Source organism: Lepisosteus platostomus, chromosome 11 (genome assembly GCF_059453375.1).
Source record: "Lepisosteus platostomus isolate fLepPlt1 chromosome 11, fLepPlt1.hap1, whole genome shotgun sequence".
NCBI lineage: Eukaryota > Metazoa > Chordata > Actinopteri > Semionotiformes > Lepisosteidae > Lepisosteus > Lepisosteus platostomus.
Genome location: NC_142621.1, coordinates 24,762,071 through 24,789,545, shown reverse-complemented (window position 1 = coordinate 24,789,545; position 27,475 = coordinate 24,762,071).

Genomic DNA, 27,475 nt, shown 5'->3' with positions numbered 1-27,475 from the left:
ATAATAATAATAATAATAATAATAATAATAATAATAATAATAATAATTGTTTACACTTATATAGCGCTTTTCTGAACACTCCATTTAAAGCGCTTCTTGGTGACCTCTTTGAAAACAGCAATTATTTTTAAAATGATTAGAATTGTTGGTATATTAATCAGCAATGTACTTCATAACTTATTCCATCTGTCCTTGTCTCTTCAAGTGTTTGTAGACTTTGTTCAGGTTTATGGCTCCATCTGTCTTTTGACTGGATTTCATCCTCATGAGCTGCTCCAAGTGGTTAACCTTGAGGCGATTCTGCGATATGGTTCATTAAACAGATAATATATTCACAGTCTAAGATAGGTACTTGGAAAGTGTCACACATGTCAATAGGGGGTACAAGTTCAGTCAGGTCTTCACTGTTCACCACCCAGGTTAGCATAGCAGAAAATCTCTGTATTGCTCCCAGCATTTTTTTTAACCTTTAGAAATCCACAAATGTGAACACATTGTACTGCTGGCACAGGTGTTCATTTGATCAATTTTTGAGAATGTTTTGGAACATGTGCATGAGTTTGGTTACGTCGTTTTGTCCCAAAATCAGAATTCTGCTTAGTTGGAGCACATCTTCAGCTGCTGGCTAAGGACACAGGCTGGAGTCTGATTAACCTCGGTCAGGTCTCATGGGCAAGGGTGTCTGATGCTCAAAGACCAGTAACATCCAATGATCCCAGTATACTGATAGTGATCACTGATGATGGGTCCATGGTAAGATGTATGTACTTCTATGTTAAAAGTTGACCACTCACTGAGCTTTTTTTCAGGAAATCCAACATCTAGATGTTCACAAACCTGGTACCTTTTACTTTTCCCATGACCCAAGGACAGCTACAGTATGTAAATACAACCCCAAAATACCCATTGTTTCACACATTCAAAATAGGATGATCAAACTTGGAAGTGCAAATGAACTAATCCTAGTAGAACCGGCTACTGTACGTCTCCCCGAGCCACAAACTGACAACATACAGTACAGTAACTCAGGCTGAGCAAAGACCTTGTTGAAGCTGATGCATTTTCACCCACAGCAAGGTGCAGTTTTTCAACTGAACCTGTGTATAGTTTGTCAAAATGTAATATACCGACATATACATGGAGCTTGTGAACAGTTGAATCAGACACAGATTATTCTGAGTTGCTTGATAAAGATGAGCAGGAAGAAAAGGTTGAAAGAAGTCCAGTGTTGCCATATACTAATAATAACAACAACACATTATTTAATACAATAAAACGAATAAAAGTTCTTTATAAAAGCCAACAGTTGCTTGGCACTTTTTCATACTGTGACTATTGAGCATTGTTTTTTTCTGAAATAAGACTTGCAGATAAAGACAACAGAAAATGTAATTTACAAGTCAGAAAACAAGGCAGTTAAATAACTGAATTGTATTTCATTGATGAAACTGAATTAATTTACAAGAAGTGCAGTCTTACTGATGTACACAGTTGCCACTTCTTCAAATGACGATTATTCCAAGTCTACCAGCTGTTGTCATGGCACCTGAGATAGGACTGTTTGATGACATCACAGCAGGTAGGGGATGCACTTGCTTTAAACTGTCTGCTGTGTTTGAGCCATGGTGAAAATCACAGTACAATGCAGGTGGTGTCAATGCCAATTTGCTTTTTAACTATTTATGAAGCCTTTTTTTGGTCTTGCAGCCATGCTCCCCACCCCTAAAGAATAGGTTCTTTATCCTAAAGGAATGACGTGTTCAGTTGAATGCATTTAATTCTAATCGTGTGGGAAATTAACTCAAAAACAAAATATTAATGCAACAAACTCCTGAATAATATCTGTTGGTCTTTAGTTTTGACAGCATGTTATGCAACCATGCATTGCTATTTCCAATAAATGGTAGCAAAGCTTTTGGGGTTGGAACCATTAATCCACCAAAGTTAATGAAATTACCATTACTTTCCATACAAGCCAGTCATAGGGAATGGAAACAAACCTCCTTCAGGCGCAGTCCTTAGCCTCACACGAGAACACAGTCCTTATTGTCTCTTTTTTTCAAGTTGCTCAATGTTTACCACCAGCAAGATGTTTTATTTATTAGTTTTGTCACAAAGTTCTGTTTTGCATAGATTTTGTCCGCTCATGCATACGATATGAGTGGTGAAATTAGCATCTCATTACTTCAATAATTAGGCCAATGATAACCAGATGTTAGGCTTCCGTATGGAGAACAATTTCTACTGAGGTTTCTTATCTGTAATGAACACTACTCGTCAAAGTTTCACTACCAATGTTAATTATATTAATGCATCTCATTCAAAAGGGTATACCATAAATGGTACAAAAGAGTCAAACCCAAATGGTAAAGGATCATGGGTACATCTCAGGTTTATCACTCATTTTAATAGAAAGTGATATACAGCAGCAGCTGTAGAATGTAGAAATGCCACAAACTCCATTCTGGTTACGAAATAGATTTGAAGCTATTTTACAAGAAAGATAGTCAGGAATTGAAGTATTTCACTACATGTACAGTGAAGTCTCTTTTTGCCACCTCAAAAATACAAAAGACAATTTTGTTTCCCGAACATTGGGTGTCATGAGGAAGAAAAAAGTGTTTTGACATTGTTAAGAAAAAATATTTATTTGGGAAACGTGAGAATAGTGTGAGGAATGTGATAGTAGTGTAGAATTTCTGCAAAATTAAATCTAAGAATTTGCTGTTGTAACCTGTTTTTACATGATTTTTCCTATTATTTAACATTGGGTGTTTCTGAGTACATCAAAATAGTTTTTTTACATACTGTAGCAGCTGTAGAGCAGCCTCTAAAATCTGAAAAATACATGTTTTATGAAACCAAGGATTTCTAATCCCCATTGTAATTAATTTATTTCCTGAATATTTAAAATATGTGATGGTATTTTTCATTCGTTGATTCTGAACTTTAAAAAATCTCTTTAGATAAGGTTGAATCATTATTTTCACATATTCAGCTCTGTGTCCTACCAAGGCTTTGACACTAAAATGGTACAGTATATCATCATTGTTACAGGGATACGCTGAAGACTCAATTGCACACTTTAGCAAAACTGTTTAAGAAGACCCATATACAGTAAAGTTCCCAATATCAAATTCAGCCATAGCATTTCCAATTTCACAAAATCATGTTTTCACCTTGGTATCACTATGGTTTTTGTGGCATTAACATGCAGTCATTGTGCTTCACTGCACCATGAGTAAACTAAAGTGAACATTCTTCAGAAATGCCTATTGTTGTACAGCCTGAAGAATAAATAAAATGAAAAATAAATGCTTTCAGAAATGTACAATTTTCTAAGACATTCTTATTTTATAAACCCAAAAATAAACTCAACACAAAGTATTTTTCAATTTTGCTCTCATTTAGACAACATACAGTATAATGATTTGTCCGAAATAAGAATACTTTTCTTATTATTCTTCCACATTTCTATTATTCTAGCACAATGTCACTGTAATCGTAAGACAATTTCTGGACTGTTTTGAATAATGCTCTGCTTTCATCTGATTGCTCTCAATCTGAAGTCCATGTATATTGAAAAAAGACATTTTAATAAATGCCAATCATTGAGAAATCAATTCCACATACCTATTCTCTTTTATTATTTTTGTTATATGCCTTACACAATTATGTTTAATATAAAAATGATATTATCTTCTTATAATATAAAGTAATATTTAGAATAAATTGTTATAATGAGCTTTAACTATTCAATGTCATAAACAGTGCTATCTGGCCATCTGTTAATATCGATATTGAGATTTCTAGATTACTTTTTGTAGTTTCATTTTTTCACCATGTGTTTTAGTCTTTGTGGTTTCTGAGGTGTGCTAACTCTGTAGACTGTTGGGCATTAGGCTAATGCATTTAAGAACTCCTGCAAATGTTTTGAACTAATGTACTGCACAAGCACAAAATAATAAGATATAACATAATAACATTTTGAACCTTGAATTAGTGATCAATCTACTGCTCATACTTCAATGTTTTAGTGATTATGTGTGCCATTTGTACAGTACATTTTATGCACAAACAGCTTTTTATCTTGAATACATATGTAAGAGGAGTTTATAACAGAGGTTTGAGGGGAAGGTTAGATCCTAATCTTAAACAATTGCACAATTAGCACTCACCCTGCAGCTCACAACAAATGATACACTGAAGCAAAGCATGGTATGAGTCTGGCCAGTACCTGGATGGGAGACCTCCTGGGAAAGGTAAGGTTAAAAATTAATAATTCCTTATACTTATATAGCGCTTTTCTGGACACTCCACTCAAAACACATTACAGGTAATGGGGACTCCCCTCCACTGCCACCAATGTGCTGCATCCACCTGGGTGATGTGATAGCAACCATAGTGCACTAGTACTCTCACCACATCAGCTATCAGTGGGGAGGCAAACAGATTGATGAAACCTTTTTACAGTATAGTGTCCCCGTCACTATACTGGGGCATTAGGGACCCACACAGACCGCAGGGTGAACGCTCCCTGCTGGCCCCACTAACACCTCTTCTAGCAGCAACATTAGTTTTTCCCAGGAGGTCTCCCATCCAGGTACTGGCCAGGCTCATACCTGCTTAGCTTCAGTGGGTTTCCAGTTATGAATTGCAGAGTGATATGGCTGCTGGAAGAGGTATTAGAGGAGCCAGTCAGGGGTGCTCACCTACAGTCTGTGTGCATCTGATGCCCCAGTATAGTGACGGGGTCACAATACAGAAAAAAGGCGCTGTCCTTCGGATGAGACATGAAATTGAGGTCCTTACTCTCTGTGGTCATTAAAAATCCAAGGGAGTGTCTCAAAAAGAGTAGGGGTGTTACCCTAGGCATCCTGGCCAAATTTCCCTTTGGCCTTTACCAATCATGTCCTCCCTATAATCCCCATCTATGAACTGGCTTCATCACTCTGTTCTATTCCCCACTGATAGCTAATGTGTGGTGAGCTTTCTGGCGTTATGGCTGCTGTCGCATTGTTCAGGTGGGTGTTGCAGATTGGTGGTGGTCCCCATTACCTGTAAAATGGTTTAAGTGGATTGTCCAGAAAGCACTATATAAGTGTAAAGAATTATTATTATCATAAATAAATCCCAGCACCCAGGTCTTCTCCTTATTAATCTCTCTTGCATTTCCTTCTCCCCCTGCCTCCCCATCTACACCCTTGCAGCAGACTCCCTAGCTCAGTCTTCACAATAGTGAGAGAGGTTTGGGCAGCCTTGTGCCCACGGCTAGGTGATTCACGACAAATACTCTCTACATATTACCACCCTCTATCACATTCATTTGGAACTAACTGAACTACTGGATTACAGAAATACTGGCTCCTGAAATACAAATAAAAAAATTGGCAACACTAATTAATATTTACTTTTTATTACTTAGTTTTTTTATGCGTATATAATTTATCTGAGGAAAAATGTTTTATTTTTTATGAATATGCATCAGAAACTGTTACTCAAAGATCACTCTGTTCATGAGCTGTCAACGACTACATTTATACAAAACAAACCCATAAATAATGCCCCAGCAACATCAATATTATATAGCAGCTGACGTATTTAGCTGAGTTAAATCAACATGTGAATTTTTTCTTGTTTTCATCCTACAAATTTGGAGAACAGACAAATTCTGCTCAATGCTAGAATCCCTGCACTTGGGCTGGGAAGCAAGGAATGTGCACACTCTCTATCACACTGTGTGCTCGGTATGGTGCCAAGCTTCAGAGAGCTTTACAGGAGAGTTAGCCTTGGTTGAAGGAGCAATTCTCTCATTGAAATCACTGCAAACTTGCAGGCACTAAGCAAAGTCCCAGGGATCACTGCTGCAGAGCAAGTCAAGGATAATTTAAGGATTAAATAAGAATAATTGACCAAGTCAAAGCCAGAATGAAAACAGAAATGTCTAAGCTAAAGTGATTTAACCTGTATTGTGAGTGACTGTACTAATTGAGCCACTAGCATCCTCTGTCACAAATTGCTTTTGATATCAATACCATGAGATAAGATCGTGTCTGTACAATTTTAAACACCATGTTGGAGAATGTGCCATTACCACTCAATTTAACAAAATAAAACACTCTAGTCTCACATTAGCAGATCTTTGGTTGTTTCTTCTATCATACAAAAAAAGGCATTTTAAGCATTTTGACTTTGCCCCAGTATAATAGAAGGGGAATGACATACCATATGCAAACTGGAACTATTGGAGTTCACAATTCAAATTTAACAAATAATAATGAACACCGCACTGAAATTGTGTAAATAATTTTTAGTTAACTGCATTACAGTGGAAGTGGGGAGAAGCTCCCAATACAGTCTAAGGTAGTGCCCATTTCTAAACATAAACTAAAAATGTTGAGGATGCAGCAAAAAGGAAATTAAGTGAAAGTGTATGATAAATCAAAAGAATTTGAGAAATAAAAGGAGGAGAAGAAGAGAAAAAGACAATTGAAAACCACTGTATAAATCTGCCATCACTTTGTCAGGGTGAAGATGGAGCCAGACAGACTGACCACAGAGGATATGGAGAATTACACATCTGATGTTTGACTCATGAAGCACAAAACACTGGAGAGGGGAACAGAGGAATGTCATTTTCAAAAATCCTTGTCGACATACTCTGAAGAACACACTGCAGTTGACAAACTTTCTAATACTGAGACAAAACAAGACTCACAGGGTGGTGGGATAAAAACAATTAAAAATGAAAAATAGAGAATTTTAAAGCATTACCCTAAAAGAGAGCAAGAAATCAGTATCGTATAGATTTTAGGAACAGTCTGCTACACTATACTCTGCATACATGGGCGCATATATTTTCAGATGTTGTAACAAGACGTTTTTACTGTAAATTATTTTAGAGGAGAGGTTAGATTGTAAAAAGAGACCCATGCCTACTGTACATCTTCACTACATCTGACAAGCTAGTAAATGTTATTTATATTTTCTTACAACTAACAGAATAGATTCATATAAAGGGTTCAAAATATTAGAGCTTTATGTTACAAGTTCAAACACAATTCTAACAGTACCTTTTACCTGTGCTTTTGAATTTTTCTATCTCTTCAAGATTCTTATTCATTTTTTCTCCCCCAGCACAAGTCAGTTTTTTCAGAGCTTTTTATACTAATATTTTTGTCTCTATATTTTATTTCCTTTAGTTTTTCATTTTCATTTTTTTCTTTGACAATCACTTTATTTTCTCCAATTACATCTTTGAAGAGTTTTAGCGTATTCTTCACCTGTTTAGAATTTCAAACATCTTTGTTGTCAGAGTAAAACCACCTCCCCTGTTAGTCTGGTGGACGGCAGGACTATTATCAATCTGGCAATCACTTTCTCACCACTCCTGTTTTGTTTAAGGTGCAATTATAAAAGATGTCAGTCAAAAAGATAATTTTACCATTTTTGATCTTCACAGATTTTTGAAGTGGGCAAAACTGGAGATTCACACACTTTCCAGTTTATTTTGTAAGACATTATAGAGAACATGATATTATGTTTATTTTGTTTTGTATTTTAACTTGGAAACCTGAATAGATGGATCATCTCATTTAATCTATTGTGTTTCTAGGGAACAGCTGGAACAATCACATATACCGGAGTATATATTCTGAATGTCCAGCATAAGTCCTTGTTAGCACAGCTTTCACAGCAGCAGAGTTGTAGTTCTACCCTTTATATTAAAATACTGAGATCATTCCTTATATTGCAATATGGTTTCGGTTGAAAGTTGACCCACATCTGTATATATGAACTTGTTTTAAGACCCTGTCAAAAAAAAAAAGATATACTAGAAAGAGAAGGACTTTCTTTGTCAGCTACAAGTTCTGTGGAATAAGTTACAGTAGAAAAAAATTAGACATGGTTTTGTGAAAATCTTACTTTTTGAAATATGGGGTATTCATGTTTCTGGGCAAAAATAATGTGGTAGACCTTCAGATGACCCTTTGACTTTTTTGCTGAAATTGGCATATGAGAAAATCTATAACACAAAAACAAATCCTTCAACACAGGCATACACGCTTACTGAGAGCTGTGGTATTTACTGTAATTTGCTGGTAACATACAGTTGCACAAGGGACAAAAGGGCTTATATGTTTTTTCCTGTTCATTTTAGTAGGCAGTAAATTGCTTTTGCAGGCTGCCTGTATCAGATTAGGACAGCATTAATGTCTAACTGGCATCTGCCTGGGTTAAAATGACATGCAAGTTTGTTCCCAGAACAAAACTGGTCACGGATTTAGGACAATATTTTCTTTAAAAAATGAATACTTCCATCCACATACAGTATAAATGAGAAATATTTTTTGTGACTGAAAAAATAAGCAGTCTTCAAATCTCTTCTTTATTATCAAGCTCCCACAGACTGCTTATAAAACATACCTCCAGAATTTGTTTGGACCTCAGAGTGTGGCCAATTTAGTGACAGAAACGTAGACAGAGTCATTCATGTCAATGCTAATATAAACGACTTCTATATTAAAGGAAGTGGACTGGCATCACTTTGACTGTTTTAAAACTCCATAAATCACATCCGCTCATTCATTAGGCAGCGTTCTTTTCAGCATCTGACACTAAACCTGAAAGATGAGAATCAAATGAACTGTATCAAATGCTGTTGCTGTAGGCCCTCTGTGTAGTGCATTTCCATGATGTGACTTATCTTAGTAATGCATCACATCTTACTCTTCTTAGCTTTTTATTTGCTCTTGTCACACATAATATTATTTGGCATCTACAACAGGCACTAAACAGTTCTAAATTAATGATTAGAACAGGCTCCCTCAAATTCATCTGTCTCAAATTTGATTAGAAGCACTAACGGTGCACCAAGTCATTTACAACTGATAAACCTCATTTAGTCACAAGGGTGCCCAGCCCTCTCAGCGCTGTGCAGTAGCACTGAAGGAAACAGTTCCACATAATTCACGGTATTAATACAATCTGTCTGTGGAGATAGTTATAAGGAGGCATAGTCAAGTGCTTAAGCAGTTTCTATCATAAACATCCTTGATCTTTCCTTTTCTTTTACATTTTTGAGTCCAAAGAAAAGATTTCTATTTATAGACATTCTGTTAAAAATGTCAGCAAGTAAGTGCTGGGAGTCACAGCTGAAGGAATGCAAAAAAAGAGGCTTTGTATAATTCATAACTATTTTATCCATTTCATAAAATATTTTATTGAAACCGTTTTAACATTTTTGATGATAACACCCATTGACCTATTTCTAGCAAATTACTCATATTCTTTTGGTATTTATATACAGTAAGAAAGAACTTATATATTTATACCTGCTGCATGACCTGCAGCAATTCTTATTTTTACCTACCAAGTGGTTTTCTCTTGATGATTTCTTTCCCTTGCTTTTTTTTTAATAGTGTAATTTATTCATGACGCATTCACTCACAGGCTTCACCTTTACAGAATGTTACAGCTTTAATATCACAACATTAACCAAAGAATATAATCAATTCTAACCAAAATATTTGATTTAATTTAATTTTAACACCCAAAATCAGACATCTATTTAAAAATGCAGCACAGTCTTGCAAATTGTGCTTCAGTGTCCAGACCTGTTCCAGGTCGTCTCTCCAGGAACATTTCTTGTTGCTGTGTTACTGAGGTCATTATTGCAAGCACAGTATTTGAAGTTTTTCCTCTTGTGATGATACCCATTGAGAAAGGAAAAAAAACCTACACAGCTTAGGTCCAGGTGATAATTTATAGTATATTAAATCGCTGTGCACACAAAGTATGCATCAGCATATCTAAAATCTTACTTTTCCAGCTATTTACTCCTAGAAATATTATCTTTTTGTCTCGATGTCGGCAGATAATGAAGAGTTTCAATTGACACAAAAGTTCAGAAAAAACATTTTTACTATAGTTGGCTGGTAATTCTAATCATAGATATTTTGAATAATACATCTTTGATGGTTTAAAGAAGACAATAAATAAAGACCATAAAAAAGATAATAAATAAAGCAAAATATAGGTGTTATGCCATGCCACTCACTTTTGTTATAAACCCAAGAGCAAGGACCTCACAGTCGTGTGGTAGTGGCCGGTGAGCCCCAGAATGGACTCTGGTTCACAGGGATGGATACAGGGAGGAGAATGAGGACCAGGCCAGGACAGGGTGCACGTTGTTGGGGAAGCCTGCAGGGGGTGCACCTGCACCTGGCTGAGCTGGGCGCATGCTGTCGGGGTAGTCTGCAGGAGGCAGACCAGAAACAGGGCAGAGCTACGCGCAGTCTTCGCATCGTTGGCAGGCAGAACCCATAGCCACCAGCCAGAGACCCAGATACACACCGCACGCAGCAGGATGGATCGATGGAGGTGAATAAAGCAAGGAACACCCTGAATGCAGTCCTGGTGGTCAGGAACAGACAGGATACAGGAGAGATTCGGGGAGGACTCTGCTGGGAAATGCTGGCTAGTGGGCCATGACACAATGCTGTATTACCGAGGAGAAACCAAGCAGGGCTTAAATAACCAGGAGCACCTGCTGCAGTGTGACTTCTCGCTACAGCCCGGTGCTCCGAGTATCTTGTCTCAGGGGCAATCAGTGCAGAGCAGACAGGAAGGGGGAGGCGTGGCCTATGGCCACTACAGCTGCACAGGCCTTGTCATGACACCAAGACTTTAGTACTTTAAGACAGATCTTCAATATCATTTGACATAACATAAACAGAGCCAAAAGAAAGTAACTAGTGGATTATTCCCTTCTTTGAACCTAGGCTAATATTAGATTTTTCGTGAAAAAAAGTAACACAATAAAGGAGAAAACAAAATCTAAAGAAAACAAATATATTGTAATGTATTGTATGTACCATCTCTGAGGACATTTGGTAGTGGTCAGTTATTAGGCTACCCATGGACAAAGCCTTGAATGTGATAGAATGATGAACATGCTCATTTTAAGAGAATGTCAGTTATCAGCAGTTTTAGCAGACCTACCAGCGGGCTGCATATTCTCCAAGACCCCACATTATTGACTCTATCCACTCAGACAAATATATTAAGTTGTTTTGGAAGAGCAGTTAAAAAAATCCAATGACTTAAACACAGAAGAAGAATGTGGTAGTTTCATTGTCAAACTGCATATTTTAAAACTCTCATGCACTGCCTGCTGGGCATCTCAAACATGTCATCAATCTTTGTGTGCCCTTGTGTTACTTGAAGCTCTAAACATAGCCAGATGAACATTAACAGATACTTATTAACATTAAATGAGACCTTGGGTCACTGGAATTGTAAATTTCTTACAACATCACTTAAAAAGGCTTTGCAGGTTTGAGGGCCTTTAATTAATCTCTAGTGTTTTTATGTGGAGACCTGTCTCTGCGCTCTGGTGTATTTTTTAAACCTCTTGCTTTCTTGTGCAACGTGCAGAGAGCTCGAATGTAGAGAGGCAAAGGCATAATGGCCATAGTTCTAAATATAACGTTGCTTGAACCATTGTGAAGAGAGACAACGAAATATGACATTCTACCACTGTTCTCTTGAATTTGCCACTGTCTCCTGTTTATACTGTTGCACATTTACATTCAAGCAATGCTCCTCTTGTCAGCCCATGGCAGAATTAGGCACTGTAGTGTATCTGCCTTTGAATGATCCAAATCAAGAGTAATTGCTGCAGCAGCAAAAAAAACCAAAAACAAATAAAACACAAGAATTAAACACGAAAACAGGATACCGCAGTTTATGACAGCATAACATGGTTCTAAAGGGAAGAAGGACTGGATGAGTGACATGATTTGTGTAAATACTCCAACAGGAAAGCCACATTTGACAGGATATACAAAAAGAAAAACAGATTTCTAACAGGAAATGTGTGGTGTGGAATGAGAGATGTGTATTGGAACATGGTGTCACTGCAAAATGTAATTCTATCTGACAAATCAAGGCATGTACAGAAGTCTTCTGCATGCAAGGGGTAGTAGCACCTGTTGAAATACCACTATCCAAGCTGTGCAAAATGGAACTTTTTGAATTAAGTGTTAAAGTAAATATTTCCATTCCTCCCTTTCCCAAGGGAAGGGATTAAATAGCACGTTCATGTAAAAATATTATAAAAAAATCAAATTAGCAAGGGTTAAAATAATTATGTTTTATTCATTACAGTAATTCTTTCTGTTGAGCCTCCAGAGAAAACAACAGGAAGTATGTGTGATGTAGAATACATCCTTTATTAAAGTATTAATACATTTAAAAATGAAATTAATTGAACTCAAAAGATCTAATTAAAACAACTAAATTAATTTGCAAAGTTAAAATACGCACACACTGGTTCAAGGTTTTACATGAACTTACAACTAACAAAGGAGCATCCAGACAGAATTGAAGTTAATGCCCACTGCAGCAAGTTATTTTCTGTGGCAAATTGTGTATGTTAGAAAGAACCATTAAATTGCTTCTTACATTATGCTAAAACTGTGGACATGGAAAACATGAAGTCTGTGATTTATTTTTCTCTGACCTTTACTGCTTCATCTTGGTTAAAGGCCAGATTTCCTGTAATGTTAGTTTCAATGAAAAATAAAATAAACTCTAGATTTGGTTGGATATGTCCAGAAAAATAATCAGTCATAAATTATTACATTTCAATTATGTAAAAAATTATGTTTTATGCATACTGTGTATATATATATATTCTGTATATATATATACAGTATACACACTTTTTAAACCAAGAACACTTATTTCAGCACTGCTGTGTTTTAAGTTGTGAAGTGAGGCTTTGAGTTTATACTCTGCAGTGGTGCTCCTCCAGGCTGTTTTACAATATCTTAATAAGTACAGTACAAATCAAATTATGAATTCAGATGTTCAGATGTTATGGCATTGCCACACACAGGGAAAGAAAACAAAAGCCTGCTAAGACTACCATCATTGCTAAAGTGACAGCTCAGGATAAGCCGTATCTCTTGAATACAATTAAAAATTACCTGCACAGAATTAATGTAAGAGACTGCATAATTTTGAAGTAATTTTGAAGTTTAGCCATTGGAATCAGTTAATAAATAATGTGCTTTCCTACATTACTCTTAGAGTACATCTCTCTTACACAAAAGATTTGCAACTTATAAATTTGTGTTCCAGAAGTGTATCTGGGTCTCATGTTGTTAAATACATACAGTATGAAACAGTGTGAACATCTCTGAGTAAAACAAACATTGGCAAAAAAGCATATCCCAGCTAGCCATTTTCATTTCTGTGCTAAGGGTTTTAGAAATTCTAAAACATAACAATGCACACAGAACGTTACTTTCACTTTGCAATTCTAACGCTTTAGGTTTTGATACACTTCTTTGTACAGTAGGTTCCAAATTCATTTCCAAATGGTTTGTATCCTGCTTTATTAGTTTTTCTATCCCTTTTAAAATTATATACTCTACCTGAGTTTTTGCTTTCAAAGGTGAAAAAAAGAATTTCTTCTGCTGTTGAGTAAATATGTGCACAGCACTTTCACTCCAGCAGTGCTGTTTCTACAGAATCTTTATGTAAATTACACTAACAAGATAGAACACAGTCTGAGTACTGTTAGAGTGGCCACCATGTCTTTTATTAATTTTTATTTTTTTAAATGTTGGTATATTTTTATAGATTATTCTGGAAGAAACAGATAGATAGATAGACTGATATGTACTGTATACTGAGAGACATTCAATGCAACAAACAAGTACTGGAATCAATAACATTTGCTCCACTCAGTATATACTGTATATATTATATTCACAGCGTGCACATACGGTATACTGTACATGTACATACTGTACCAAGATTAAATAAATATTCATAAAATAAAAATAAATGTAGGTAAATGGTAGATGGAAGAATATAAGTTACTGTATATATAACTGTATATATATATATGAGCTATTTAAGATGTTTTATTTTATTTATTTTATTATTTAGTGTTTAATTTGAAAAAAACATCACCCTACCATTTTCTAGCATAGGCACAATTGCTGTGCTTAGAATAGGTCTAAGTGTTTAAATCAAAGTTTTTGGTACCTGAAGGAAAAACATTCTGAAAATCCTGAAGACACCTGCTACGATAGATACTCTCCTGCCTAAAACATAGGTTGAAGAAAGACAACGGCAGCAGCTCGGCTTTTTTTACCAGTTTGCTGCACCTGAACTAAGACAGCTAATTGTATAAACCATTCACATTCAGTTCCAAGGCAAATGCTTCAGATGTTTCTCTGCAAACTGATAAGAAGACAATGCCTTGTTTTTTTTTTACAGAGGAATAGCTCTGCAAGTCCTGCTGTTAAATGGTTATTTCTTTTACTGTTCATTTTACATGGGAAATATGAAGACCTTGGGATTTTCTTTCCCCCAATGTCTAATACCCAGGTATAATAAAATGTTGAAACTGGAATAGATTGCAGCCTTGTTAGCTATTCATCATGGGAATGCACTTTGAAGACCTTTTGTATGCATTTTGTGGCTGCTTATTGTCAGCAGAGTGAATAACAAGGTGAGAACAAAATACAGTAACTAGATTTATGTGGCCACTTAGCTCTTAACTATGCTCATTAGATATTCTATGGGTTTAAATGCAGACAATATACAGTAGATTTAAAATGCAAAGTGTCTATACTTGTAATCTAAATGATGCTCCTTTTCAAACCATAACCAATTAAGTCTTAAGGTCACAGGATGTGACATGCGTAAAGGCATCAAACACAAAGCAATAAATAAACACAGGGATATCTTACTGGTGCATGCTTTTTCCGATTGCTTCTTAATAATGATCAATGACATTAGGAAAGATATGTCTTTCTGTCTTGCCCCAACGTTTGACTACTATGTTGATTTTTCTGTTTGTTATGCTTGAGTGTGATCGATAGCTTTAGGGAGTCTGTAAATTGCTATAAAAGATTTTCATTGATTGTTCCAGTCTAACTCCATTTAATTCTTCAGTGTATCTCTGTCTGCACGTATGAGAATAAAAAGAATATCTCCCTGGAAAACTCACAAACATTTAAGTTTGGCTTGATGCGCAAATTAAGCTGTCTTATCTTTAAATGTACTCTACAGAAAACAGGAGCTCAATTTAATGATATACATTAATATCTAAATTAATTAAATAATATAAAAAACACCCTAATCAAGAACTGGAAAGACTTAAGGTCATAGAACGGACCCTACTGCATTACTGACATAGGACCTTGGAAAGTACAATCATACTGAATTTTAGCTCTAAGGATTTTACTTGTGAAAATATTTGAATTTCCAAACTTCAATTATATGTAATACAAATTATGTGTATAAAAACAAGGATTTTACACAGATCCACTCTATTTTGATGCCATTTGGGAGCCATTTTTAAATTAATAATTTTAAATGTTTGTTATTGCATATGTACAAATAGGAAATTCACTTTATAAAAGTATTATTGTTGCACTTTACTACCCACAGACATATGAAGTCCCTTTCCTCCTCAAGCCTTATATTTAATATATACCCCAAAGATTGGTAGTTAATTTTTGAAAATGCTTAAAAACTTTTACAACACTGGCAGCTTTATCCCCAGCACCTGGAAATTATAATTGCTATTTGTCCTAAGCACCATCTGAAGGCCATAATTGGCCTTTGGTTATACTTAGTCTTTTTAGGCAAACAGAAACTGAAAGCGCAAAAGGAGCACTTAGACAGAGTAACATAACATTGTGCAGACCCCTCATGTTAAAGACCGCAATGGGACAGAAAGTACGCTTTTATTTACCAAATGCCTAATTTTTGGAATTCCCTGGATTCTAATATACACCAGAGCAGCAGTTTCCAACCTCAGCTGGAAACACCATGCATTTTATCATTGGGATCTACAAGTGATTGAGTATGATGGCCATGAAATCCTACACGGGCCAAACCCTTACAATTCAGACGTCTTACAATTACATTTTGTCTTCATAGATGTTGAAAGCCTTTTGCTCTAATTATTTTTTGTATATCTGGGACATTGCCAAATTTTAGCTGCTCTGAGGTCATGGGGTATGCTATTTTTCCACAGACTATTTACTTTTGTCCAAGGGGTCTACAATGTGTTATTCATTTTTACAATTGGGAATCTGTACACTGACGAAGTTTCAAAACTGTGAGGATATGGGCAAAATCATATTTGCTAAAATTATTCTCTACATTTATTTGTACCTTAATTGTGATGTTTATAAAAATACCTATCTATGGTTTATAGAGACAAAAGCATTGTCAACTGATTTACTGTACTACCCTTACTTGATTCACTGAAATGTTTAATATAACTGTAACTCTACAGCTCTACATGATATCAAATAGTTTTGAAGAGATAGTGTTTGTTATATATTATAATAGATAAATAAACTGAGGCATTAAAAACACAACAAAGAATGAGCTTAACTTGAGTCTTTTTTGCCTTTTCGTATTGAGAAAATATACAATAGTTCTGTACAGTATGTCATACATTATGTTAAAGCTATGAAGTTACAGTATAGTATAATGTGTAGTATTGGAAAGATATACAAGTAGTATGGCACAGCATTGAGTAGATACAGTATGTCATGGGGTGATATATTTAAAGGCTGTTAGTATGACCCATGTTTAATTCCACACTGTGGCACTTTTTGTGTGGAGTTTGCATGTGCTGCCTGTAGCATTGGTTGTTCTGGGTTTCTCCCACCATCCAAGAAACCACAAGCTACTGTAGGTCAATTGTTTTTGGCTATGTATGAATTATAACTTTGTATGACATACATGAAATATATCTTTATAACCCATTAGATCTCAGAAGCTTCAGACTGGTTAAACCTGGTATATGGGATCTCCAAGGAAAAAAAAAAATCACATTGCTATTGCAAGTGGTACCGGTGGACTAATAGGCAACACTCATGCCTTTGAATCTCAGTTTCCAAAAATCAGTGCCTCAATATGCAGACCAGGGACACAAGGGAGTGCTGTACAAGGCACTATCCTTGGATGAGATATTAAACTGGGTGCTTGATTGCTTAGTAATTGATGATCATACAGTACGGTAATGTTTTAAAAAGCAGAGATGGTAGCCTAAGTATTGTACATAAATTACATTCTCATTGTATGAGGTAGCCTTCCTCATGTTCCCCCTTCATTCAAATTGATAGAAATAGAATTATTTATTGCCACACAACAATAGTTTGTAGAATTTGCTTTCGGTACAGCAGGAGAACACTGATGAAGCAGATATACAGTATAACACACACAATATTAGAAAGTGATACAAATTGAAATGAAAAGACAAGCAAAACCCAGTACATAAACATTAACCTTACATTTGGCAAACAGAATAGTACAGGGTATGCTCGCAGGAGGCTAAATAGCTGAAGGGGAAGAGTTCAAAGTTCGTATGGCAGTGGGAAAGAATCTAATGTTGAAGCAAGCGGTTCTTCAAAGGATCAATTTAAAGCATTTACCCAAAGGGAGGAGCTGAAAAGATTATGAGCTGGATGAGAGGGGTCTGAAATAGTCTTGTAAGCACAAATGGAGCTATGGCTTATGCAAAGAGATGAAATGGAAGGGAGTTCACAGTATTTTTGAGGCTTTGGACACAATCCTTTCCAGTTTCCCATTTGTAATGCTGTTCAAATTCCCATACCAAACTCTGATATTAGCTGTCAAAATACTTTGAATTATGGCTGTTTAAAATCGACAAAAAAGTTGCTTGTTCATTCTGTGTCTCTTAAGTTGCCTGAGAAAGTACATCCTCTGCTGCATCTTCTTAACTATATGATCTGTGTTGGTGTTCCACTTAAGATCATCACTTATGAATGTTCCCAAAAATCTGAAGGAATATGTGATCACTGTAGAATGGTCATTAATGATGATGTGTAGTTTTATGTAATGGATATGTGTAAAATCAATAATGATTTCCCTAGTTTTTGATGCACTGTGTTGAAGGTCAATTCAAGGACACCAGCAATACCAGTCAATCACCTGTGGGTATAGAGCCTGATCATTATTAGAGATAAGGCTCACAATAAGTATAAGTCATCAGCATATTTAAAAACCAAGTCAACCAGAGATGTGAAGTTGTTTGTGAACAGGGAAAAAAGCCATAGTGAAGTAATTTCCCCCCTCTTGACCTGATCTGCTGTATCATAGGACTGCTTGCATAATGACAGCGCTGTTTCACCCAGATGGGTGCTGCACTTTGCCTGTAGATGTACAGCCTATATGTAAAGTGCTTTGGGATCCTTTGGGATGAAAAGCTTTGATAAATACAATCAATTAATTTTGTATATTTGCACATTAGAGCTTGTTAGACACATTAGACATTTTCAAAGTTGATTTTTTTCCCATTACTTTACACTTACAAACTACAGGTGGCCTGAGTTGCTGTCATAATTCCTTAAAATTAACTACATAATAAGATGATGGTGCTGTGAAGCCAATTTATATTAGAAAGGGGAGCTTTTCAGAGCCTGCAGGCAAAATCTCAGCGCTATGCAGTCAGTGAGCTATAGTTGTGTGAAAAGGTATTATGTTGTCTACTAAGGTTATAGTTTATCTTAGAAATCAATGGCAATTTCAATTGCATCTGCACAGTTGGAGCAAAGATTAAGTTGTTGCTCTCAATCACATGCAGAATAGTTTCCAATTAACTGTAAAACAGTCACAGTCAATAGACAACACAATCACAGGTCTCACCATGGTATAATGGTACATACAGTCACTGAATGGTAGAATGCAACGATGGCTTTTTGCCATACTAGAGAAGATTTGTTTGATGCTATAATTGTTGTGTAAACAAGCAAAATCATCTAGAAAACTGAATGTAATCAATCTGTCCTGTTTGTTTCCCCAAAATAGGCCCCTGAAGATTTTAAAAGGCTCATCTATGTGATAAGTGCTACTCAATTTTATGTCTCTTCATCTTTAAATTGGCCAATCTGCACTAACTTGATATGATGTTTTTCATGTTCTGAAGCATATTCTTCCTCTCCTACTTTTTATTTAATCAGACATGCTTTTAGTTTTATAACAGGTCATAAAAATGCAAGAGCTCTCATTTCCTTTGCAGAATGTGGAGTGGTAAAACACTATTCATGACCTTGTGATACACAATTATTTATTGTACTTTTCAATAAATTACAATTTACTCTCCCACAGAAATCCATAGGAAGACCAGTTGATCCTACTTTACATGGAAAATTAGCTACCAATGTGTTCTATGACCATTCCTAAAGAATATTTATAAAATCAAAAATGCTTCTAGTTTCTATTCAGACAAAAATCAGACCAAAAAAATCTGCATCCCCCCACCTTGTCACATGTCTTCTTTTTCTACACAATAAGAAAGGTATTTACATTAAGATCTCCTTACAGATTGCACTCTCCTTAATATTATACTTCCATGAAGTGTCCCAGCTTTGATGAATGCGGTTTAAACTGCACAAAAACAATCACAAATGTGACAATTACTGCAGCATATAGTACATGGACTCATCTTGTGTGGTCCTGTGTAGTAATAATGCTCATTAGTTCCAAAACAGTGACTAAGCAAACAGGACCATGACGATATTAACTCCAGGACGTGTCAGAATTAAAAAAAAGGGTTTTTATTAACAGATGTTAACCATATAAGGAGTATACAGTACCTCAGATAAAAAAAAAGAAATGAAGATATGCTAGGCCTTAGGTCTGGCTGTCTTTTTACCTGTCCAGGTAGGGTCACGTTATATGACTGTAAGTAGGTCTTAGGATAGGCTTATTGGCTGGCTGGGTGTGCATTAAGAAAAAAAACATGCATCTGCATCTCATGCTGGTCAACTAGTCAAAAAGCCTTGCCGGGAGCTCCACACTCCAGCCCAGCTGTGCTTAATTTAGGGTAGGGAAGCCCTTAGCCCTGCCACAAGCACATCTAAAGAATTGTACATGGATATCTTCTCTTTAATCTGCATCATTTAAACACAGCAAATAAAAAACTATAGTACCACCGGACATTCATTATACTGTATGAGTCAGGAGGCTAAGCAGCTCAGGATAACAAAAGCCAACTGTCTTGATGAGCGTCTCTGGTCCAAAGCCTGTTTCACCTCCCCTTTTTGGTTTATTGGCAATCTCTATCAAACAAAACTTCTGCTTCTGCTCATGGTGACCCTGTTGTAATGAGATACAGCTCAAAAGCAGAGGTCACAGGAGAACAATGTCAACACACCCAGACAGACCTCCTCTTAAAGAACAGTGAGAACGTACACTGATAAAAACATCCCTGCACTATTTGCCTAGAGGGCTGATTCTTGTAACACAGGACAATGGAAAGTTCACTTTTTCAGAAAGAAGTCTGTAGCAGAGTCTGCTAGATGTCTGTTGTATTAAAAAAGCACACCATTCCAGTTTTTTTTAATTTCTGTTGCCAAATGATCAACAGTCAATTGTTGAAATGAACAAAAAGAGCACTAGTACACCATTTTTTGGTGTATTTAAAATTCCACACTTCTGCCTAGCTTCTAAACAGGGATTGTCAATTTTAATAGTCTTAGGAAGCAAAACTAAAATGCCACATGGTACGAGAAACCAAAAATTACATTTTCTTAGGAAAGTGTAGTTAATAAAATTAAGTGATATAACAACAACAAAAACATCTGGTATTAGCTACTTTGATTAATTTGCTTATAAAGAACCACTTTTTAATGGAAGATTTGTTTTGGTTTGAATCTTAATTTGATTTACCTACAGTTTGATGTGTGAGCTTTTTTAATTGGAAATGTGTTCAGAATGTCTTCTCCGACAGCAAAGGAAACAAAGCACTGTGCAGACTCTTTTTTATATCAATTGACAGTTGTGTTTTTTTAGTGACTTTTTTTTTTTAGAAATGTGATGTATGAGTCTTTTGTTCAAGCTGTGTGAGAGAAAAAAAAGAGTCTGGATTCTATTCAATGAACTGCTCTCATAGGTTAAAATAAGATATTCTGACATGTGGTCTGGTAAAGGTATGCATTTGCTTCTAGGCTTATTCCATCAGATGTCCTTTGGCATCCCAGGAAATATTAAGCTACAGTGAATTAGTAAATCTGAATGGAGAACCTGCAAAGACTTAGTGCTTGAAGCATTTTTGATAAGCCATAGCACAAGGCATAGGCTTACCGGATTTAACTTTAACTTCAACACTGTTTTAATTATTTAATTGTAATTCATAGAATTGTTATGTGACATGACACTCCCTGTTTTTAGAATATTTGCAGTTTATTACTATGGTTACAATGATCTACAATAAATAGTATCCTTTTCTAAAAAAGGTTGTTTACAATCTACACCAGATAAATTACTGTTCCTTGGAAAACAATTAATTTGTATTTCAGGGTGACACCTACTTTGCAAGTGCACATAATCTGTCTCTACAAAATCTCTTTATATGCAATTACTTTTTAATATGTGCTGAATATTGAACCAAATCTAAAAAACAAATGTTCCTTTCCTCTGTGGTTCACAACATTAAAAAAAACAGCTGTCTATTCCAAGCATAATGTTTTATAAATTACATGGAAAGTTCCCCAGAATGTAACTAGTGTGGGGAAAGAGATAAAATGTTGAAAAATCCATTAACTCTTATTTGGCACTAAATGCCTGAACACTACTACAACATTTTTACATCGTTGAAGTTTGATCAGTAATTGAACATGACTATCACATAACGTTTTGAAAATTGGAAATTAAATTGTAATTTAATTTCTAAGCTAAGACTTTAATCAAAGACTACCAGAGAACACTTCAAAGTTTGCACTTTATAGAAAATCTATATTCAAAAAAACATTAAAGCAATGTTATCATTTTGCAAATGAATGTTAAGCTCCCAAAGTTTTACAATACAGTTAAACTTTCCTTAAGAGAAATCTAATCTGGCACCAATTTGATTGAATATAATAAAATTAAATTTATGATTTTAGTGTATATCTAGAATATTAGAGAAGTTTTATAGAACTTATATTTTAGAGTATATCTAGAAAACCACCACACATGCACATTCCAGGTACTGAAACATTCTTATGAAGAATCTTGTACATGTTTCAAAATACAGTATTTGTGAACAGAAACACTTGCCTAAAGCTGTGTAATAAAATACTTTCCTCCTTCTTGTTATTCTTACATTGTGCAAATGAGCATACGACAATGAAAAAATGACATTTCGCATTTTCTCTTGCTCCTACTCTGGCAATGTGCAAAGAATTCATTATCAAGCTTGTAGCCACATACTGTATGAGCAGCTTCAAGCATTAGCTAGAATATTGTTACAATTACGTTTTGACAACATATTAGCATCCTTGGTCATCTCTGAAAGAACTGTCTTGGAATTCTATAAGAGAAATACATGAACTGCTCTGCAGTCATACTTACTGTAAACTTACTACTTTAATAATCTGCTACACTACTTCAGATTGGCAGGCTTGAGAAAGTTGTGTAAGGCCACCTACATTGAGAGTTTAATTTCTACATCTGGGATTTTAACTCTTGGTTTTTGGCATACTGTCAGTTTTGAAATTATGAAAGCCTACTGTCACATATTTTTTACTTTCTTGAAAGTGTACACTAAGCTTTGTGGCTGGTCTCTGCTGGTAGAGTAAAAGCAAGATCTTACTGGTGAAGGCCTGGTTTAATGTAATTCCAGTTGGTAAGCATTTAAAATACATTTTGCACAGATGTTTGTTTTTCTAGATGAAATTCTCATAGCTTCACGTGGGATAAGTTTTAATCTCACTCACGAGAAAGACCATTGAACCGACAATCCAGATATACCCTGGTTGACATAATTCAACTTGCTCTTCCCATTAACAATGATTATCTCTGTTTTAGCAAACATCCTGGTGCAGTACAGGGCAACAGTCTCCTTTCTTCATGGTACAAGCTGTTTATAAAATGTAAGAAGATTAGTGAGGAAAATAAAGCCCCTCTGGTTGATATTAGAACAGTTTAAAAACCACTTGAATTAGTGATAAATCCTACTAGACTAGCCCACGAGCAGATGTGACAAGTTGAATTATTTCCCCTCTTACCAGGAAGCTTTGCAGGAAGCTCTTAACATATGGTGCTTTTCGCTTCCATCTCGGGCTATAAATGTTATTGGAAAAAGGACGTTCCCAGGAGCAGGGTGTTTCTAGCTGGCTTGCCAAATGGAGTCCGAATGATCCTTCAGTGGTTCAAAATTCCCAGAGTTCCTTAAACTTGGCAGCCAACTATCTGATCTAAGTGTTGCTGTCTAATTTAATTATTATAATATAGATTTGTCTAGGGCTTTTACAAGCCACAAATATAGCACTTGGGTTACTCATATTATAAGTTATGTGTGAAACTGCAGTACTGTAGTATTTTGTCTTTTGAAGGTAGCGTACTGTATACAGTATGTACTGGTATCTCCTTTCATGTTTCACACATGGGAAATGAGTAGAACACCAAAAAACAAAGTATAATATTATAGCTTTTAGGGTCATTTTAAAAGCATTTTTCAAAACAAAACAAGTAATAGATCTCTCCATTTAATTAGATGGGAAAATGTGAAAGGTTAGCTAAATAGTAGAGACTGTAACATTTTTAATTACCATTAAACCATTAAAGTGTTTTCAAATGCCAGCCTAGAATTTTTTGTGCATTTCCTTTTTTTCCAGTTGAAAATGTCATTTAGATATTGCTCTGTAAGTAAATAACTTTGACAGGATATTTTTGGAAGATATATCAAAGATTTTATGGTTAACTTTATTCAAATCACAGTTTGAAAACAGATATCATGTCTTAGTCGAAAACAAATCAAAGTAAGGTTTTGCATTAAAAAAACATGCACTTTAGACCCACAGATTTTATTCTGAACACAAGGAGGTAATAAGTGCATGAGTTAACAAAAAACATCTGACTATTACAAAAACAGCTATTCTGTATCTTAACCTTGTAAAGCTTTGTAGAAAAATGCATTCACACATCATGGTTACAAATTACTTATAAATATGTTTTATTTTATAAACATTCTAGAAAAAAATACAAAAATGAGCCCTTCATGTTGCTCTCTTTTTTCCCCAAGTGAAAGAACAGTAGTTACAATCTTTACCTAAAAGCTGCCAAAAATGGTCAATTTCTTGGTTCCCCTTGAGTGCCAAAGCATGCTGATAAAGGGAGGCAGGTTAAGTGCTCCTATCTGGATTCACATATGGAGCTGATGAAGATAATCACCTGCACTCATGTAAAAAAAGGAAAAGAAACCTCAGTGGAATGTGAAGACAGAAGTTAAATAGTGATGTACGTGCAACAAGCGGTATTGTGATTCTGAATTATTTCACCATCTGACAGACATGTATGGCTCATTTGAATTTTATGGTAGTAAAAAAGCTTTATATATCACTCAGATTGTGTATAGAATATGCTGGAATAACCTTAGAATTCAAAAAGGCAAATTTGTAATTTTTCCTAAGGCCCTGGCAGTTGGAGCATTCCATAATGTAGATTTTACAATGGCCAAGTCTTAAGGAGACACATATGATTGAAGACAGCATTAGAAAGAGCTTTGAGACCCCCTACTAAGGTGGCTTAAATGCACAGAAACATTAATGCCATTTAAGCACAGTACAAAACACATACAATCTAAGATGCTGAATTTTACTTTGTTTCATATACAGGACAGATTTAGCATGCCATTTCTTCTATTGCTTCCGGCATCCCTAGTTATTGGGGAAAGATTTAGTGATCGCTTCCAAGGAATCTTTATACAACTGTCAAAGGATTAAATAAGTTAAATCCAACCACACTATTTGTAGTGTAGACAAACGCTTTAAATCTGTAAATTGGCAGCCAATTGCAATGACAATAGCAATAGCAACAGACTGAGGGTTTTCATTGTTCATACTCATTTTGATGATACTGCTTTTGGTTACAAGACTAAACTAAAGTCACTATTTTTGCCACACACAGTTGGTAATCTTGTAAGAAGCAATATGCTATCTCCCTCAAATGCTTGAAGTAATAAGGTTGTAAGCTTTGCAGGCCTTCCTAGAGCACTGCAAGGATGGCAAAGACTGATGCAGTGCAACTTAGTCACTGTTGGTACAATCACGTGCTGTAAGCAAAGAAAAGATACAGCTTAGACAAGGCTTAAGACTAGATCCAAAAAAGGGCAAGTGAATAAAAAGGAAGAAATGTACAATTGAATGGAATCTAGTCAAGAATTCAAAGATTATTGAAAAATGTACTTGGCTCAAGATATAATCAAACACAAGTTTCTTGTCTGGACTTACAAAAGCACCTGTGGGATAAAAACCACAATTTTTTATTCTCACTAATTTTGAGACGCATAGCATTTAGCTGTATTTCCACCATATTGTGTACATTGATTTAAATACAATGGTGCTGCTCTACAAGTGAGATAATTACACTATTTCATCACATTGTTTTGGACCTCTAATATGCAACATTTTTGAAAGCTTGCAAAAATATAAAACAGGAAGCCATAACAACAAAAAAGAAACCTGTGCAAAGGAATCTGCAGAAACATGTTTGAGATAAAGCATCACAAAACAATGGAAATCCCAACAAACATAAAACTGATTATGCTTTATATGTTCCTCTATTACAGCTGAACCTCAATGTCTTCTTACAATCGTAACTAGTATCTTAAGTAAACAGACAATAATCTGATTGATGTGAAATACAGCATTACATAAAGTGGGACACAATTTGCAATATCTCCTTTAGTTTCCTGGACATGCTTCTTATTCCCATTGTAATGATTTAATCAAGAAATTCTGCATTTTGTACAGCTCCTTTAAAAGAACTGCACGTAACAGACAATAAAAACGGTCTTCAACGTTTTACCACAAAAGCCTCTATGCACAATCAAGGAAATTATCGTTAAGCACTTGCTGCATTAGAATTCATAATTGTCCCCAGTTGCATATTCACTCTGGGAGATGGAAACCCTAACTTAAGAAAATTAACAGTAAAGAAAGAATTCTTTTTTAGTGAAAGTACTCCTTTTGGACATAATAAGCTCAGAATCCAAGACGTCCTGCTGTTAGACTGTGAACCAAACTACTGATCTTTAAGTATTTAATAATAAAAAAGCACAATGCCATTCTAAACCGCAGAATATCTGCAATGGCCTCTTTGATTCCAAATGAGATGCAGCCTATTTACATTTTAATTTGATGAGGTCTTTTCATGCTATCTTTGTTAGTAATTTGGTCTCCTAAGAATTAACAGCAGAAAGGAAAAATAGTCAGTAAATATGTATGAAATCAAATTAAGTTGGTAAGCTAAAAGGTATTGACTGCCAGTGGTGCTGAACGGCAGGAGGCAAAATTTTCTCTATAGTTTTCATCTTGGCTGGAAAAGCATTGCCTTCAGACTAAATTATTTAATCCTCAAAGTGCACATCAAAGCCTCCCACCAGGTGGTGCATCTCCTTATAGGCAGCTGAATGTCAAAGATCTAGTTAAATGATTTTTGCAAAATGTAAAACAAAACTGTGTCGAGATGATAACATTGTTTCGAGGCAGTAACACTTTTTTGCCTTGGAGCCAACAGCATTATTATTATCTTCCAAATGTAAGGCAGAGGGCTTCTAATGGCATCTGAAGAACAGAGTTTGTTCATTGTGAGGTAAAATGTTTCCACTCTATACTGTCTAAAAGGCTGCCTCCAAACTCAGTTTTCAATCTTTTCTTTACACTTATACATCTTAGCAACACATAAAACCACTTAATGAAGAATCTTAAATAGATTTTTTTCCAGAGGCTTGAAGGCATATTAAGGAGTTCCATTATTCTACAGGTTTGCTTACAACTGTTTTTTCTGCTTCTGTTCACTTTTACAGTTTCTATGTCTAGCTATAAGATTAAAACATGTACTGTACAAATATGTAAGAGTACTTGTCTTTACTAAATTAAATTATTTACTTTATATACAAATGAAGTGCACAAGCACAAGGTTAAAATATATCTTTTTATGACAATTTAATATGAGTAATCAAATACTGTTGACATTTTTGGAGTCTGTTGAAAATGAGTTAAAACTTATCTAAAAGCCAGAAGAGAATGATTTTATGTAAACTTTAAACCAGGAAAATACAGTAGGTTATGTAAGGATATGTCATTGTTATGAAATGTCTTATCTATGTACAGCATGTTTCTACTTTATATAATTATTTTTACAATATTTAAGGACTACTGGGCAAGAGCTAAGCCTGGACTGGGGAGAGACTGTCAAAAAAAATGATAAATGTCTGAAATTATGAGATTATATAAAACAAACTTGTATTTTCAATTTGTTAGACCGCTTTTGTGAACTTGACAGCTCTCACTGCATTTTTAGACTTATTAGGAAATGTGCCTGATACATCCATTTTGTAATCAAAAGCATTCTTTTTTAAATCTAGATAAAATATCCAGAATAATGCAATCAGCATAAATGAACACCAGTAAAATACATACAT